Genomic DNA, 9,195 nt, shown 5'->3' on the forward strand with positions numbered 1-9,195 from the left:
GAATCTAATTTTCTGGAAGCATTATTGGTTAGACTTTAAAGGAAGGATTTATGTTCCTATGAATTGTGTAGAAAGGAATTTTAATAACAGAGAGGCAGTGTGAGGCAACATGGGCTGAGATCGTAATTCAGGGACGAAAAGGCTTTCCAGGAGGGATTAGCAGGCACTGCAAACTCTCTCTGTCACAAGAAAGCACTTCTATGTGCTGGAGTTCTGTAGTGAATACAGTTACAGGCATTTATTCACACAGTTAATAAATAACCCATTGCTTGCCCTTGCATCAGTAATAACCAAGATCTGAATGCTAGGAATCCATACCTTGCTGGGTGCAATTTGATTATGTGGAGCAGGGTTTCTCCACTTCAGCCTCAGCACTAGTCATATTTTGAGCTGGGTCATCCATTGTTGGGGTGGGAGCAGGGGTGTTGACTTGTGCACTATCCAATGGTTAGCAGCGTCCCTGGTCACTCTCTAATACCACTGGTACCCCTGCTCTACAGTTGTGAAAACCGAAATGTTTCCCAACATTGCCAAATGTCCCCTCAGGGACAAGTCCCTCTCCTCCCCCCATGTTGAGAACCACTCATGTAGAGGAATGACATCTTTTTCTCCAATGCTCCCCAACAAGTAAGTTAGCTCTTTGGGGAGTTGCAGAGGGGCAGACGACGTCATTCCCAATAATGCTGATCCCCAGCAGGCTAATGGGAGTGGGACGTGCTAACCACGTGCCTGCCTGAGTTAATGATTCCAGTCTGGACAGGAGGAGTGGAAGGTCACTATGGCAGCAGTCAGTTTCACTCCCATCGCAAGCACCTGGGTTTCCCATGAACAGTCCTGATCAAGTGCTGAGTGGGCCAGATCCTGCTGAGGCTGAGAAAATATGAATTCTGGATTCAAAACATTAAAACAACTCATTGGCAACAGGCAGTGGCTAGAACAGAGATGAATAATGACACCACCTCCCTAGAAGAGCCCTCTTATTTTTGCAGGAAAGAAAGCTCCGTGTGCCGAAGCAGAGGAATGGAGAAATGTCCACATTTAAAAATGTTCCCCAAACATGTGACATTACCCCCAAGGGCTCTGAACAGAGGCATAGAACATTAAAAACAGACAAACAAATACCTCTTGGCTCTATACAGTGGATGCTTGCTCTACATTTGAAAAAAAAAATGTTTCTGTGGTCAGCAACATCTGAGTGCTGTTGGATGAGGTAACCCTGGGGTTGCCATGGAGACACATTTCCTAGTGGTGCCTGCATCATGAAGCTGCATGATGTTGCTTCTCATCTGCAGCTGAACGCCTCGATATTGAGGGAAAAGAGTCATTTGCAAACCAAGACATACCACAAAGAGAACAAAGCTGTTGCAACAGGGGAACTCCCCAAGCCCTTTCCATCAACAGATCTCAGAGATCAATGTGGACTCAAGGAGACTGATGTGGGGACAGCAGTAGTTTCTGAGTATGCAGCAAAGGTGAGACAGAGGCAGAGTAGAATAGAATATGCGTGAAACAGACATGCGAGTCTCCACCAAGCTAGCAGCCCACATCCAAAGAGGCATCTGCTTTGAGCACCCCTTTTTTGAAGTAGAACCTGCCCCCTATGGTCTGTCTTGCATTTTGGATTCACAAAAGAGGAAACATTTCTATGGCCACAAATAGACTAGAAAAACACTTTTAAAATCCACATCCTTGTCAACACTTAATATTTTCCATTTTCTTAAATCATAGCCATCCCAGTAGGTATAAAGAGGAATCTCAGGCAGGGCGCGGTGGCTCATGCCTGTAATCCCAGCACTTTGGGAGGCCGAGGCAGGAGGATCATGAGGTCAAGAGATTGAGAACATCCTGGCCAACATGGTGAAACTCTGTCTCTACTAAAAATACAAAAAATTAGCTGGGCGTGGTGGCATGCACCTGTAGTCCCAGTTACTTGGGATGCTGAGGCAGGAGAATTGCTTGAACCTGGGAGGCAGGGGTTGCAGTGAGCCGAGATCATGCCACTGAACTCCAGCCTGGCGACAGACCAAGACTCTATCTCAAAAAAAAAAAAAAGAAGAAGAAGAAGAAGAATAATCTCATTGTGGCTTTTATTTGCATTTTTCTAATGGCCATGATGTTGAACATTTTTATATGTTTATCACCATTTATACATTTTCTTTGAGGAAATGTCTACACATTCTTTAATTGGGTAGTTTCTTTTTATGTTGTTGAGTTAGGAGTTCTTTATATATTCCTGAATATTAGACACTTACCAGATATATGATTTCCAAATATTTCCTTTCATCCCACAGGTTGTCTTTCATTTTCTTAATAATGTCCTTTAATGCACAAAAGTTTTACATTTTGATGAAATCCAATTTACTTTTTTTTCATTTGTTGCTTGTGTTTTGTTGGCATATCTAAGAATCCATTGCCAAATCCGAGGTCATGAAAATTTACCCCTATATTTTCTTTTAAGGGGTTCATGGTTTTTTACTCTTTAAAAAAATTCAACTTTTATTTTAGATACAGGGGGTGCATGTGCAGGTTTGTTACATGGGTACATTGTACTGCATTCATGGGGTCTGAATTCTGCTAAGGTACATTTCATAAGCGGTCAGGCCGTGGTGCCTAACTCACACATATGCAAGTGGTGACAGGACACTGCGGCATGGGTGTTTCTCACAAGGAGCAAAGTTGAGGGGGTCCAAGACAGGTGCATGAACGTTTCTAGAAGAAACTCAGGACACTGCCAGGCCCAGTGGCTTTCTCTCCAAGGATGAACTCACACCCAGGGAAGACTGGAATCAGCCTTCAACAAGTGGTGCCTTATGGTTGATGTATCTGTTTCCAATAAGCCAAGTTTCACAGTCTGTCAGTGGGCTGACTGCAAAGTTATAAACGTTGATCTCATAAAAAAGAAACATGAGTGGTTGACACATCACGTTGTATCTGTGTCGTTCTGTGCTCTGGCAGCTAGACGAGCCCTCACTTACAGCAGCGGAGGTGACATAAAAGCAGAGTAATCGGATTTTAATTATAATGGGGATTTCTCCACCCCGTGGGGCTCTGGAGGGCAGGACTATTGTGACTTCTGGTATCCAGGGAAATTTATTTTCCTGCGCCACTGGTGAGATGCACCTTGTAAATGCCTCCCAAAGAAATACTGCAGAATAGATGCTTTCTGGCTCTTAATAACCAGAGTGAGAACTGATAAAATATTTGAAAGCAATGATGACTGAAGATATACATAGACTCTAAAAATAACATTTTTAAGCTCTCAAGACTTTACCAAATCAAAGGATTTGTCTGCAAATACGATGGCTTCGGTCTCCACTCTATGGTATGTCTAGTTGCTAGAAGAGGCAGAGAAGGAAGAGCTCATCTGAAGAACAACTCCTCCCCTGAATGCCCCCTACATTTGAGGCTCTGCCTAACTTTGCTTCCTGGCAAGATATACTTCCATCCCTGGTCTCCCTGTTGCTTTCAAGATTTTATCCCAACCAATGTTCTAGCCAGGGATGCAAGGGAGAGAATCTCCCATCTCTGATGCAGGGAACAGAACTGTCCACAACCTAAGGGGACAGAACCACTCATCACCTGGTGCAGGAGACAGGACTGTCCGTCATCTGAAACAGGGATGGAATTACCCATCACATGAAATGCAACACAATCTTCCATCACTAGATGCAGAGGACAGAACCACCTATCAATCACCTGATGCAGGGGACGGAATCACCAATCACGTGATGCAGAGGACAGACCCATCCACTACCTGATGCAGGGACAAGGCCATTCAAAACCTGAGGATACAGAGAATTACCCTTAAACCTCTGCCTGGATGGGGAAATCCTTAGGACCTGAGGCCGCTCCAGGGACCTATCTTCTCTCTGTGTCTGCTTCTCTCTTTTCATCTGCTCCTTCTCTGCTCTCTGCCAGCTGACCTCCTCACCCTCAGCTCCGATATAGCCAATTTGAACAGGGTTTTGATGCCCTGTCTGTCACTGAACCTCAATGCGCCCTTCACCTTCACCTCTGCTGCTCATGCCTGCATCTCCCAGATTCCTTTTCCCGGCTTACCATTCTCCCAGCTCACCTTTTCAGGACAGGCCATAGTAGGTCTTTGGAAGCCTGTAGACTGGCTACCACAGGTCCTTTGACTGTTGAGTCAATGGTGGTGGCACTGCAGAAACAGGAGGAACAGGAGGAAACAGGCAGAGCTGCAGGTGGAGCAGGTTCTTTTGGGAAGGCTGTGCCCTTACAAGTGGAGGTCAACCTCTTAGAAGGCCATTGGAGACTATCCAAGTTCTTAAAGACAACACTCCATCTCCTCCATAACTGTGTTCCAACTTACTTTCCCAACCTTCCACTAGCCCAGAGGAAGCATTCGCTGGTCCTTGCAAACCCCTAGGCTATCTTGCCTCTGCGGATTTTCTCTCCATGTATGGGAAATCTGTCACATGTCCCAGCCCTAGCCATCTTTCAAGCCCCTTCCTTTCTGTAAAGCTTTCTCTGATTCTGACTTACTGGAAAAACAACAACAACAACAACAACAACAAAACGCTATACCTATACATCTTTCTCATTCCTCTGAGGTCTCTTTGCATGTGACATTGCATCTCTTCCCGCCAAAAGGTAGACTCTGTTTCTCTATGCTTTGAATCTTGGGCTTGACCATGTGGCTTGTTTTGGCCAATGGACATTAGCAAAGGGGACACAGGCAGGAGCTTAGAAGTGTGTGCTCAGGGCTTGCTCTCTCTCTTGCTGATAGAAATCTTCTTTCATGAGAGGAAACTAGACCAGACTTCTGGAGGATAAGAGGCCGTATACAGAGAGGTCACATCTTTCCCAGTCATCCTAGACGTGTGAATGAGACCATGCTCGATCTTCCAGCCCTACTGAGCCAAACCTGAGCAGAACTGCCCAGCCCATTGCAGAACTGTGAGAAGTAATAAGTAGGTGTTGCTTTAAGCCACTAAATCTTGGAGTGGTCTGTTATGTGGCAAAAACAAACTGATGTGCCATTCCTCCCCAGTCCCCATGCTGGAATCTCTCTCCCTTCTGGAACCCCATAGTATTCATCAGTATCTTTCATTAAGTACCTGTCACCTTCTACATTTTCTCATGGTCATTTGTGGAAATACTTAGCATGTATGGGAGAATAAACTACTTGAGGGCCGAGTGCATTCTCAATTCATTTTTGTATTTTTTGCAAGCTCCAGTCTCACAGCATCTGATTGACCCCTGACACGAAGCAAGCCCCGCAATGTATATGCAGGAATGAGAAGCAATGTGGAACAGTGATTGAGAACACCAGTGTTGGAATTTCTGAGTTAAAACCCCAGTTCTGCTACTTACTAACTGTGTCTTCTTGGGCAAATTATTAAACCATTTTATTTCGCCACAGTTTCCTCATCTCTAAAAAGGGCATAATACTGCAACCTACATCGTGGAATTACTATGAGGATTACTTGAGTTGATGTAAGTTGTTTGTTAAATATGAATAAATGAGAGCCACCTAGTGCTGCCTTTGGCCCACCCAGCATGACGAGGCCACACCGTGGTCCTCTTGGTTCTCTACAGCCACCAAATGTCATCTTGTCTCTCATCTACTGAGTGACAGGATCTACTGGCAACCCAATGAACTGATAATCCAGCATGAAGAGAGATGGACGGACTCTCCCCAGGCTCTTCTCCCTCTAAGGAGCAGAGGGGTATTTATTTAAAAGGCAGCCTTCAGGAGTAGGTGGTAAATGCAGGCCTTTCAAGCCATTAGGACAAGCTGCAGGTGTCTGCTCTATCTTGCATGACTTCAGTGATACTGGGAAGATTATGGTACCTCTCTCCGTCTCCATTCCTTCCTCTGTAAAATAGGGGTAACAATATCTACTTCACAGGACTGGCATGGGGCATAAGTGTGCACGGCTCAATGAAGAACAGCCTTTACTACTCGTTTTCCTCCCCTCTTATCTCAGACACTTGCATATCCACTGCAATGGTCCTGGCTATGTGGTCTTGCCTGAAGGAGACATTAATTAATGCTGGACATCTGCCAAAGACCCCATTATAAATTCACCTAAATTTAGGACAGTCTGGAAATACCTTAATCTCCTGTGACCTTATTTTTGACTTCCGCCTCCCTATATGATGGCCATTTTCACAGCTGTAAAACAGGGCTGTGGCACTTGACCATGTCTCCTCCATCCTGGACTTGCCATGAGCTGCAGACCTGCAGTGAATGTCAATCAGAACATGAAAGAGAGTGGTATTGGAGAACACGGCTGCAGCAGACTCGATCTAACCTTCTAAACATCTTTCCGAACTCTTCATTGCTACGGCTACCACTGCGGTCAAAGCTCCTATCATGTCTTACCCAAACAACTACCACTGATTCCATCTCACTCTAAGATACCTTTGGAAAGCAGAGCCTACAACAAGGGTTTCTGAGCTGGTTGCTTACTGAGGAGCAGCTCCAGGAATCAGAAGTGAGGGGCAGGCAGAGTGGGAAAGGAGGGACAGACAATACTGGGTGTGTAAGTGAGGTCACTGGTTGGGTTCCTAGGGCTTACCTAGGACCTTCTGAGCCTTCACCGTCCCTGCACCTTGCTGAGGGTTGCTCCTGGAAGCATGAATTCCCCTGCACTTCCAGATTGTGCCTATACATGGGCCAACAGAGCTCATGTGATTGGAAGCCCTGGGGAAGAAAGCATTTGAGGCTGGGGTTGTTAGTGTGAGGTGGGGTGAAGCAAATGTGGAAGTTTCCCCCATGGCTGCAGCTGGACTCAAAGGTGAGACTGAGTGGACATGGGCCAGGGCATTGCTCGTCCCTTGCTTTTCTCTGCCCTGGAGCTACGGTGACTGTTTTTTCAAAATGTAAAATGTATCTGTCACATATGCTTTCTCAACTGTCGGGATCCAATTCTAACACGGCCTGGGAGACCCTGACCCACGCTTTGCCCAGCTCTGCCCACCACTCCTGCCTTTTCTCCTCCCACCACTACCTCACTGTCTGCAACTGGGCCGTGCTGCTGCTCATCATTTCAACAAAAGTGCTGTTTCTACACCGACCACAGGGCCTCTGTACATGCAACGTCCTCTTTAACTAGCGAAGCCCTGTTTGTTCTTCACTTTTCAGCTCAGGCATCACTTCTACAGAGGAGCCTTTCTAACTCCATCTCTAGGATGGGCCAGGATCCCTTGTAAGCCTCTTTCAGAATCTTCCTTTACACACAAGGAGCTGGTGTCAGCAGCTCCTCCCCTTACCTGGGGTGAAGGGAGGGGAACGGTAGCGGGGACAACAACTCATTTCTCACTGCACACCTCTGGGATCTTTGGCCACTTACACTATGTTCTTGCGTTGCCAACTAAAAATATTAGGTGATTAAAAATTAATCAAACTAATAAGACAAGCTCAAATGGTTATCTGAGCTTTCTGGTGGCTGTACGCATGAAAGACCCTCCTTCTAGATTGCTGCCTTTTCCAGGTTTCCTCCTCTTCTCCTGTGTCCTCTCATTGCACAGCTGGCATCTCCCTTTCTGTGGCACCTGTGCTATTCTCTTCCTGAGACTGGCTGGGTCCAGGAGAACATACCTTTCTTGTTCTTTGAGTGCATGTCACCCTTTGTCCAAGCCTTGGGGTCTATCACTCCTTAAGGGCTTGCGGGAGAGAGCCTGCAGTAAGTAGTGTTGGGAGGAGACAACTTGCAGGAACCTCTCAAGGAAGCAGATGGAGATGTTTCAGCCACCTGGTTTAATCAGATCACAAAACTTCAGCAATAAATGTGACTTTAAAGCTCTCTGGCAACTATGACCAAAAGAAAGAAAGAAAGAAAGAAAGAAGGAAAGAAAGAAAGAAAGAAAGAAAGAAAGAAAGAAAGAAAGAAAGAAAGAAAGAAAGAAAGAAAGAAAGAAAGAAAGAAAGAAAGAAAGAAAGGAAGGAAGGAAGGAAGGAAGGAAGGAAGGAAGGAAGGAAGGAAGGAAAGAAGGAAAGAAGGAAAGAAGGAAGGAAGGAAAGAAAGAAAGAAAGAGAAAGAAAGAAAGGAAGGAAGGAAGGAAGGAAAGAAAGAAAGAAAGAGAAAAAGAAAGAAAGGAAGAAAGGAAGGAAGGAAGGAAGAAAGGAAGAAAGGAAGAAAGGAAGAAAGAAAGAAAGGAAAGAAGGAAAGAAGGAAAGAAGGAAGGAAGGAAGGAAAGAAAGAAAGAAAGAGAAAGAAAGAAAGAAAGAAAGAAAGGAAGGAGGAAGGAAGGAAGGAAGGAAGGAGGAAGGAAGGAAGGAAGGAAGGAAGGAAGGAAGGAAGGAGGAAGGAAGGAAGGAAGGAAGGAAGGAAGGAAGGAGGGAAGGAGGGAAGGAGGGAAGGAAGGAAGGAGGAAGGAAGGAAGGAAGGAAGGAAAGGAAGGAAGGAAGGAAGGAAGGAAGGAAGGAAGGAAGGAGGAAGGAAGGAAGGAAGGAAGGAGGAAGGAAGGAAGGAAGGAAGGAAGGAAGGAAGGAAGGAAGGAGGAAGGAAGGAAGGAAGGAAGGAAGGAAGGAAGGAAGGAAGGAAGGAAGGAAGGAAGGAAGGAAGGAAGGAAGGAAGGAAGGAAGGAAGGAAGGAAGGGGAGGAAGGAGGAAGGAAGGAAGGAAGGAAGGAAGGAGGAAGGAAGGAAGGAAGGAAGGAAGGAAGGAAGGAAGGGGAAGGAGGGAAGGAAGGAAGGAAGGAAGGAGGGAAGGAGGGAAGGAAGGGAAGGAGGGAAGGAGGGAAGGGGGAAGGAGGGAAGGAGGGAAGGAAGGAGGGAAGGAGGGAAGGAGGGAAGGAGGGAAGGAGGGAAGGAAGGAGGGAAGGAGGGAAGGAAGGAGGGAAGGAGGGAAGGAGGGAAGGAAGGAAGGAAGGAAGAAGGAAGGAAGGAAGGAAGGAAGGAAGGAAGGAGGAAGGAAGGAAGGAAGGAAGGAAGGAAGGAAGGAAGGAAGGAAGGAAGGGCTTCAGGGGAAGTTTTCTGATTTGGAGAAATTACACCCCGGAGTACCTGTTTTGTAGGTTTGGGAGAAGTTGCCAATTTTGAACCTTTCTTTCAAAAGAATCAGCCTGTCCCCCCGAGTCACTTGTTTTTTTTCTTCATTACTCATTCCTGGTTGTAAGCTCTTCCCCCTGGAGACACCTGACTCGTTTCTTTGTCTCCCTCATTCTCTTCTGCCTTGGTGCACCCCCTTATTTCCCTCTTCCATTGCCTTCCTCTGTGTTCCTC

This window comes from Macaca thibetana, chromosome 14 (assembly GCF_024542745.1).
Source record: "Macaca thibetana thibetana isolate TM-01 chromosome 14, ASM2454274v1, whole genome shotgun sequence".
NCBI classification, from domain to species: Eukaryota; Metazoa; Chordata; class Mammalia; order Primates; family Cercopithecidae; genus Macaca; species Macaca thibetana.